Source organism: Ranitomeya imitator, chromosome 10 (assembly GCF_032444005.1).
Source record: "Ranitomeya imitator isolate aRanImi1 chromosome 10, aRanImi1.pri, whole genome shotgun sequence".
In the NCBI taxonomy this organism is placed as follows: Eukaryota; Metazoa; Chordata; class Amphibia; order Anura; family Dendrobatidae; genus Ranitomeya; species Ranitomeya imitator.
This window is the reverse complement of record NC_091291.1, coordinates 26,859,039-26,867,835: the sequence shown is the minus strand read 5'-3', so window position 1 is coordinate 26,867,835 and position 8,797 is coordinate 26,859,039. Positions and strand designations below refer to the sequence as shown.

Below are 8,797 nucleotides of genomic sequence, written 5' to 3'. Positions count from 1 at the left end.
TTTCCTTATCGTGCACTTTCGAGATGATACAATGACCGCTCTCCAGAGTACGTGATCATTGCATTGTCCAAATAACATCCGAGGACTGAAAATACAAAACATTAAAGCAAATGAAAAGCTGCCTGGTAATTTCTGCTGCCATCCGCTGTTGTGAGATATTTTAACCTCAGACGGAATCTGCTGGGTGGATAAAGAATATTTCAGATGGGGGCCGAGAGCCATCCTCCTACTCTGACAGTGTCCAGCTGTGCTCATACCAGGCCCTGACACTTCATGAGTGGGCACTTGACCAGTGGGGGGCATCACTACATATAAAGTACCTAGCACCCACTGCAGTGCCCAGAATGAAGGCATGAGGTGCAAGGAGGCTTGTGATGTGCAAACTGTATATCTGGGGGGCAGAAAAGGATCTGACATGAGTGAACATAGCCTAACAATGTGGTTCCTCTGCAAAGCGACATCTTGTCCTGATTTTGGACCACAGAGGGTATTGGATCAACCAAAGCAGCTGCACACTCTGCCTCTATGATATGTATAACCTTGAAGCAAATATGCAAATTAGCTATTCTCCAAAAGGTAGGTTTGCTCTCTAGTGCCACCTATTTGAAGGAGCCATCCGTAAGTCGGCATTGACTGTTATGATCTGGTGGCCTAGAAGCAGCATGTGACGTACTCTGGAGAAGGTGGTACCTGTACTGACCGCAGACCCTGAACTTAGCACCGCAACTAGAAGTAGCCGTGGGATGTACCTAACACTCCCTAGACACCTCGGCACAGCCTAAGGACTAACTTCCCCTAAAGATAGAAATGGGAAAACTATCTTGCCTCAGAGAAAATCCCCAAAGGATAGACAGCCCCCCACAAATATTGACTGTGAGAGGAGAGGGAAATGACAAACGCAGACTGAAATCAGGATTTAGCAAAGGAGGCCTTTCTAGCTAAAAAGAAAGAATAGGACAGAGAACTATGCAGTCAGTATTAAAACACTAGAAAATATCCACCACAGAAAATACAAAACTCCACCTCTGACTAAAGACATGGAGGGTATATCTGCATCTCCAGAGATACAGCTTGGCTGCAAAAAATCCTAACACAGACAAAGCTGGACAAGACAAAACATGAAAATGCATAGAACTATAAGGCCCACAGCATGTGGACAGCAAAAACAAAGCCAGAACTTATCTTTGTTGAAAAGAACAGCAAACAGGAGAGACCAGTCAGGGATGTGAATCCTCCAAAAACAATGGACAACTGGCACTGACTAAAGGATCAAGCAAGACTAAATAGCCCAGTCCAAATTGCAATTTGTCCAAGTGGACACACCTGATAAATGCTGCGATCCAAAGACATCAGCACTACCACTCATAACCACCGGAGGGAGCCCAAGAGCAGAATTCACAACAATTGACCCTTTAATGAGTATTGCAACAATATTTAGTGAAACCAGAGTGTTCTGCGTAAGGAAAAGATATCCGTCAGTTGATATCTGTTTTGGGGTTTTTGCCCTTCATCAGTGCAGTGAAGGATACTTGCTCGGCCTTTACAGAGTTCGAGGGCGTACCATTTCGGATTGTGAAGACTGTAAAGCATAAGGAGACCTATATATCAGGCAATACTACCTGGGAAAAGGATCGCACCAACAGATGTGCCATTAATAACATAATTCTGGTAGTATTCTCAGTCAGATTATTACTACTGCACACTAGCATGTCAAGACTGACGAAAGCAGGTGAGGAAAACGAATATTGGGCAGATTGAACATAACATGCTTAATGACGACGTCAATGGGGTTGTTCTGTCTGGAGAGTGGGGTCACCGTTTGAGAGCAGCTTATACTATGGAGCCATATGATTACTGATTCTTACGGCTTAAACTAATATCCAAGAAGTATCATTTCTCCTTGCGGAAATTGACATGCTAAGCATGCCGAGATGAGGAGACTTAAAGCCACAATGCTCCTCTGGGACATATGCTAATTATGCAAATTGTCTCTTCGCAGAGGAAGAGAACTAGAACTCTAGTGCCACCTATTGGAAGGTAGCAATCCTACAACCAAATGTCGACCCTGTAACAAGCCTTGTCACATGACTCAGGATAATAGCCAAACCAGAATCTCAACTGAAATGCGTCGTCATACATTAGATAAGCACAATTGGTTACAGAATTTAATATGCGTTTTGTATCCTAAACATCTACTTAATCCATTCATATTAAGTAATCCCCCAACCAGAACTCTCTGTTACCCCCATTTTATGGGTCGTTTAAATATGGCCTCCAGCATGTACAATCTTATGTTGAATACATTACACTCAGCTTAGTGACATCTGCAGCAGGATGGACGTAGAGATAGACATTTCATACTTTTCACCTGGGGCTGACGATAATGAGTTTGGGTAAATGATGCGAATGTCCAAGGACCTAAGTCTTAGTCTCAAGGGGTCTAGATAAAACTTAATGGATTATTTAGAGGAACATTGCTTATATTATCTAATTGCTGTGTTCCACTGTCACACAGCCATTAGTTGATCACTACTGGGCGCATAACCAATGGCGTAACTAGAGTCCAATGGGTCCTGGTGCAAAATTTGGACCCAGGCTCCCATCTGCATGTTGGTCAGATGTATTAGGCTTTGTAGCATTCTAAACCTTATAAAAACATACCTGTTCCCCCATAATTTAATTATGTCCCTCATCCTGTACTAATGTCACCAATCCTGTACTAATTTCACCCATCCTAGGCCCCTTCCTAGTATTATGTCCTCCATCCTGGGCCCCTTCCTAGTATTATGTCCTCCATCCTGGGCCCCTTCCTAGTATTATGTCCTCCATCCTGGGCCCCTTCCTAGTATTATGTCCTCCATCCTGAGCCCCTTCCTAGTATTATGTCCTCCATCCTGGGCCCCTTCCTAGTATTATGTCCTCCATCCTGGGCCCCTTCCTAGTATTATGTCCTCCATCCTGGGCCCCTTCCTAGTATTATGTCCTCCATCCTGAGCCCCTTCCTAGTATTATGTCCTCCATCCTGGGCCCCTTCCTAGTATTATGTCCTCCATCCTGGGCCCCTTCCTAGTATTATGTCCTCCATCCTGGGCCCCTTCCTAGTATTATGTCCTCCATCCTGAGCCCCTTCCTAGTATTATGTCCTCCATCCTGGGCCCCTTCCTAGTATTATGTCCTCCATCCTGGGCCCCTTCCTAGTATTATGTCCTCCATCCTGGGCCCCTTCCTAGTATTATGTCCTCCATCCTGGGCCCCTTCCTAGTATTATCTCCTCCATCCTGAGCCCCTTCCTAGTATTATGTCCTCCATCCTGGGCCCCTTGCTAGTATTATGTCCTCCATCCTGAGCCCCTTTCTGGTATAATGTTCTGCATCCTGAGCCCCTTCCTGGTATACTGTCTGGCATCCTGAGACCCTTCCCATAATACTGTTCTGCATCCTGAGCAGCTTCCCATAAAAATGTCCTCCATCCTGAGCCCCTTCCTGGTCTAATGTTCTGCGTCTTAAGCCCCATCCCATAATATTGTTCCTCCACCTGTGCCCCTTCCGATAATAATGTCCTCCATCCAGAGACCCTGCCAGTAATAATGTCCAATATCCTGTGCCCCTTCTCACCTTCTCCTACCCACATGATGTGCGGTGTCCTCATCTATAGCCGACACAGAGGCTGGCAGCTGACTTTGGCATGCCTGCTATAGGTGATGCATGTACTGGCCTGCAGGGACCCAGCAGGTCTCTGCGCCACAATAAACTTTAGATGATTTTGAGTCCTCGGAGGCAGATCCAGCTGAAGTAGTTGCTAATGTCAACAGGCACCCCTCTCGCATGGGCCCAGTCGTACCCTCTGTCATTGTTATGCCTCTGTGCCAGAGATATGTAATTTTGGTGTAATTTGCAGTTCTTCTGAATCCATCCCTGATTTTCTTTTTTTCTTGCTCCTCTCCGTTCCTGAGATATGGCCTCCTCATCCCTGTACATAATTCTAATCATGTCAACTGGACGTGGTCCTCAAAAGACGCCCACAAGAAAGAGTAGAGGATCTCACCCACTTGGCTAAAGAAAGTACTAGATTTATATACTAGGGAGAGGAGGCCATATCTCAGGAACAAAGAGGAGCAGGAACAAAAGGAAAACAGCGCCAGATTCAGAAGAACAATGGGATTTATGCCAAGTAAAAAAAGTACACGTGAATGGCAAGTGACAGGTCATGTTAAAGTGCCAATGTACAAATGTAAAATCCATTTTCATGATTTGGAATCTACCAAACCGCATGTGGACAATGTTTATTATTTGTAGATAATTGCTGATTTGCATTGGTTTTAGGTTGACATCTCTTTTAATTGACACGTCCACATATTATTGATTCCTTGCACCTTGGGAAATTCTATCTTGTTGAGGTTGTTAAATAGGCGATTATGGAGTCAGATGTCTCAAGTGAGGCACAAAAAATGATTACATTTGTGTCTCCTGTGGTTGCTTTAATCTCCTTATGAATATTAAAATGGTTCAGAGGTTCCCCCGGCATACATCATTTCATGGAAATGAGGGCTACCGTGTTTACAAGATTGTCCAGCAACTGCTGGGTACCGTACAGAGGACGAATGGCTGAAAACCTGGAGATTATATCCTACCTGGTGACTAGGAAAGGGTCAAACCACAAAAATCCTCATCACTGATATATTACGTTATAAGGAATTTATTATCAGACAAACTCATATTGGTATATTGGGTTATTAATAAAAATTTATTTATTTAGCAAATTATTGATTTTGTGTTTTTATGGTTATTAGAGCCGGGATTTCCTTTTCAGCTTTGCTGTACAGACTGGGGCAGATTCAGCAGAGTCATCTCATTATCGTTACATAGTGGGAGAGTACTGCTGAGGTTCTGCATAAGGCAGGATAGCTATACTATACACATATAAGGCTGCGTTAAAGAAGCTCGTTCAACACATGCGTTAAACAGGCTGCGTTAACGCACGTGCCAAAATGTGATCGCGCTAGCGCAGATAGAGCTAGCAGATGCTCTATCTGGGCTAGCGGTGACGGACCCGGAAATGCTACAGCCCGCGTCCCAGGGTCCGTCACTCAGTGACGGCACATCACTAGCGCACGCCCATTGTGGGTGTGCGCTAGCAAAGCGTCCGACATAGGGCTTAATAGTGGCGTTATCGGACTGCGTTAAACCGCGTTATGCCGCGGTGTAACGTAGCCCGTCTAGCGGACGACTATAACGCAATGTGAACCCAGCCTAAGGCTTTGTATAATTCTGTCACTCCTCAGTCTCTAGGGGGAGGAACTGAACTCTATCACTTTTTGGAGACCGTCAGTTGACTCCCATTCATTTTAGTGCCACTTTCCATACAAACAATGTAGAAAGAAAGTATGTGCCTCCCATATTGGACAAATATGTTATCCTCAAGATATTACATTTTCATCAACCCTTTGCTGAGCAATTGGTGAACAAGTGGTGTTCTCTATCTTCTGCCCATGTATACATACCGCCAAATCAGCCATCAAATGAGTGAAATGTGTGTTTGTTAGCTGGTTGGATCAATTATGTTGAAATGTTCGTAAATAGGCATGGAGTTACTGAGCTCTGCAACTTTTTTTTTGACCGGGTCTTTACAGGAAGTAGCTAACTTACTTTTTAGAAAAAAGTCAACATGCCGATTTTGGTGGGATCTTCTGACCACCTAATAATCGAGAGGACCTTCTGTCCCTCAATGAGTAGAGAGAAGACTATGACTGGTGGAATTTCACAAGTTGAAAGCCCTCATAAAGAAGACAGGAACACTCTATATGGTGGAGCTATGGTAGCTTTCAGATAAACGATCATTTGGCCAACAGCTGTCCACTTTAGTTACAGAGTCACCCAGGCTTTATAGTTATGTCTTGAGTCTATGCTGAGTTCAGAGTGGTGTTTGATCTCCATTACTTATCATGACTAATATATGGGTAGGACAGAACAGTCTTGCATTGTGTCTCTCACTTGAAAACTCCTTAGAGATGAGGATCTCATGTGGAACGAGGAAGAAGTGTTTGCTTCACTTTCATATATCATTATTGGAGCGGAGATCCCCGGAGGCTTCACTTTCATTTCTGGAAAAGGGGCTTCAGAATGAGACTACCGTGGATGTAAACTCCATTCACTGATCTCACTCAAAACTGTTTTATTTTTGTGGAACCTGCCCTTGGGGTATTGCCACCAGTTGTGATTGAAAGCTGTTATCCTACAAATAGAATAATGGAACATTCATAAAAGCTTCTCTTAATCCTGCGGCAACAGGTTATATGGTATGAATCATCCCTTCTCTGTTAGATATCAACTATTCATTGAGAAACTTCTAATTCTTCCTTAGCCTGATGAAATCATTGACATGAGAGTGGGAGTAAGTTTGGTACACTTCGGCAATACCTAGGTAAAAAGGCTTATCAAGGTTGGAAAAATTATTTTCATATTATAAAATTTGGTAGGTGATTCAGTTATGTAGCTACCGATAGGCCGGGGTGAAGTCAGCCACGTCCAGTTCAATTACACAGTTGGGACCTTACTTTTAAATAGTAAATTATTTGTATTTAAGAGATATTAATAATTATCATGGGGCGCTCAGTGGGCATTTATTATTGTTAAGAGGCAGTCAAGGGGCATCTACTATATAATTGTCTAAGGGTCACTTCCGTCTGTCTGTCTGTCTGTCACAGAGATTCATTGGTCGCGACTCGCGGCCTCTGTCTGTCATGGAAATGGGCAAAACGCCCACGACCAATCAGCGACGGGCACAGTCCGGCGGCAAAATGGCCGCTCCTTCCTCCCCGCAGTCAGTGCCCGCTCCATACTCCCCTCCAGTCAGCCCTCACACAGGGTTAATGGCAGCGTTAATGGACTGCATTATGCCGCAGTGAAACGCACTCCATTAACGCAGCTATTGAGCCTGCGTGACCAACTTTTTACTATTGATGCTGTGTATGCAGCATCAATAGTAAAAAGATCTAATGTTAAAAATAATAATAATAAAAAAAAAGATTATTGTCACCCTCCGAGGTCGCGCACTGTCCTCGCCAGTGCAAGCTGCAGTTTTCGGTGCCAAGGATGCTATGCGAGAAGGACCTGCCATGACGTCACAGTCATGTAACATAGTAACATAGTAACATAGTTAGTAAGGCCGAAAAAAGACATTTGTCCATCCAGTTCAGCCTATATTCCATCATAATAAATACCCAGATCTACGTCCTTCTACAGAACCTAATAATTGTATGATACAATATTGTTCTGCTCCAGGAAGACATCCAGGCCTCTCTTGAACCCCTCGACTGAGTTCGCCATCACAACCTCCTCAGGCAAGCAATTCCAGATTCTCACTGCCCTAACAGTAAAGAATCCTCTTCTATGTTGGTGGAAAAACCTTCTCTCCTCCAGACGCAAAGAATGCCCCCTTGTGCCCGTCACCTTCCTTGGTATAAACAGATCCTCAGCGAGATATTTGTATTGTCCCCTTATATACTTATACATGGTTATTAGATCGCCCCTCAGTCGTCTTTTTTCTAGACTAAATAATCCTAATTTCGCTAATCTATCTGGGTATTGTAGTTCTCCCATCCCCTTTATTAATTTTGTTGCCCTCCTTTGTACTCTCTCTAGTTCCATTATATCCTTCCTGAGCACCGGTGCCCAAAACTGGACACAGTACTCCATGTGCGGTCTAACTAGGGATTTGTACAGAGGCAGTATAATGCTCTCATCATGTGTATCCAGACCTCTTTTAATGCACCCCCAAATAGACACCTACTATGACTCCAACTCCACAGCCCTGGTAGCCCTTCTACAAAGTAGAAATATACTGGCAGCAGTGGGATTTGAACCCACGCCTCCAAAGAGACTGGAGCCTAAGTCCAGCGCCTTAGACCACTCGGCCATGCTACCTTTAACTACTCCTACAGCACCTGGTATTCCCAGGCGGTCTCCCATCCAAGTACTAACCAGGCCTGACTCTGCTTAGCTTCCGAGATCAGACGAGATCGGGCGTGTTCAGAGTGGTGTGGCCGTGTGACCGTGACATCATCACAGGTCCTGCGCTCATACCAACCCTGTGACCGGAAGCTGCTGCACGCACCGCACACAGGCGCCAGAACTACAAGGTGCCTTCAAATGCTGAGTACGGTATATGTTTATTTTTTAATTTAAGTATTTTTTTAACCACGCATATAGTGCCCACATTGCTATATACTACGTGGGCTGTGTTACATACTATGTGGGCTGCGTTATATACTACATGGCTGCTATGTACTACGTGGGCAGTGTTATAAACTATGTGGGCAATGTTATATACTGTGTGGGCTGCGTTATATACTACATGGCTGCTATATACTACGTGGGCAGTGTTATATACTGTGTGGGCTGTGTTATATACTACATGGCTGCTATATACTATGCGTGCAGTGTTATATACTGTGTGGGCAGTGTTATATACTGTGTGGGCTGCGTTATATACTACATGACTCCTATATACTACGTGGGCAGTGTTATATACTATGTGGGCAATGTTATATACTGCGTGGGCTGCATTATATACTACATGGCTGCTATATACTACGTGGGCAATGTTATATACTCTATGGGCAATGTTATATACTGCGTTGGCTGCGTTATATACTACATGGCTGCTATATACTACGTGGGCAGTGTTATATACTGTGTGGGCTGTGTTATATACTACATGGCTGCTATATACTACGTGTGCAGTGTTATATACTGTGTGGGCAGTGTTATATACTGTGTGGGCTGCGTTATATACTGCA

At 44.1% G+C, this 8,797-nt stretch overlaps 2 non-coding genes across 2 annotated transcripts; both read right to left on the bottom strand.

Moving 5' to 3' along the window:
* Positions 1 to 7,840: 7,840 nt before the first annotated feature.
* On the bottom strand, positions 7,841 to 7,922 carry TRNAL-UAG (transfer RNA leucine (anticodon UAG)). The gene has a single exon. It is a non-coding gene; the product is annotated as a tRNA-Leu (tRNA).
* Positions 7,923 to 7,930: 8 nt separating this feature from the next.
* On the bottom strand, positions 7,931 to 8,049 carry LOC138652316 (5S ribosomal RNA). The gene has a single exon (XR_011315594.1). It is a non-coding gene; the product is annotated as a 5S ribosomal RNA (ribosomal RNA).
* Positions 8,050 to 8,797: the final 748 nt, after the last annotated feature.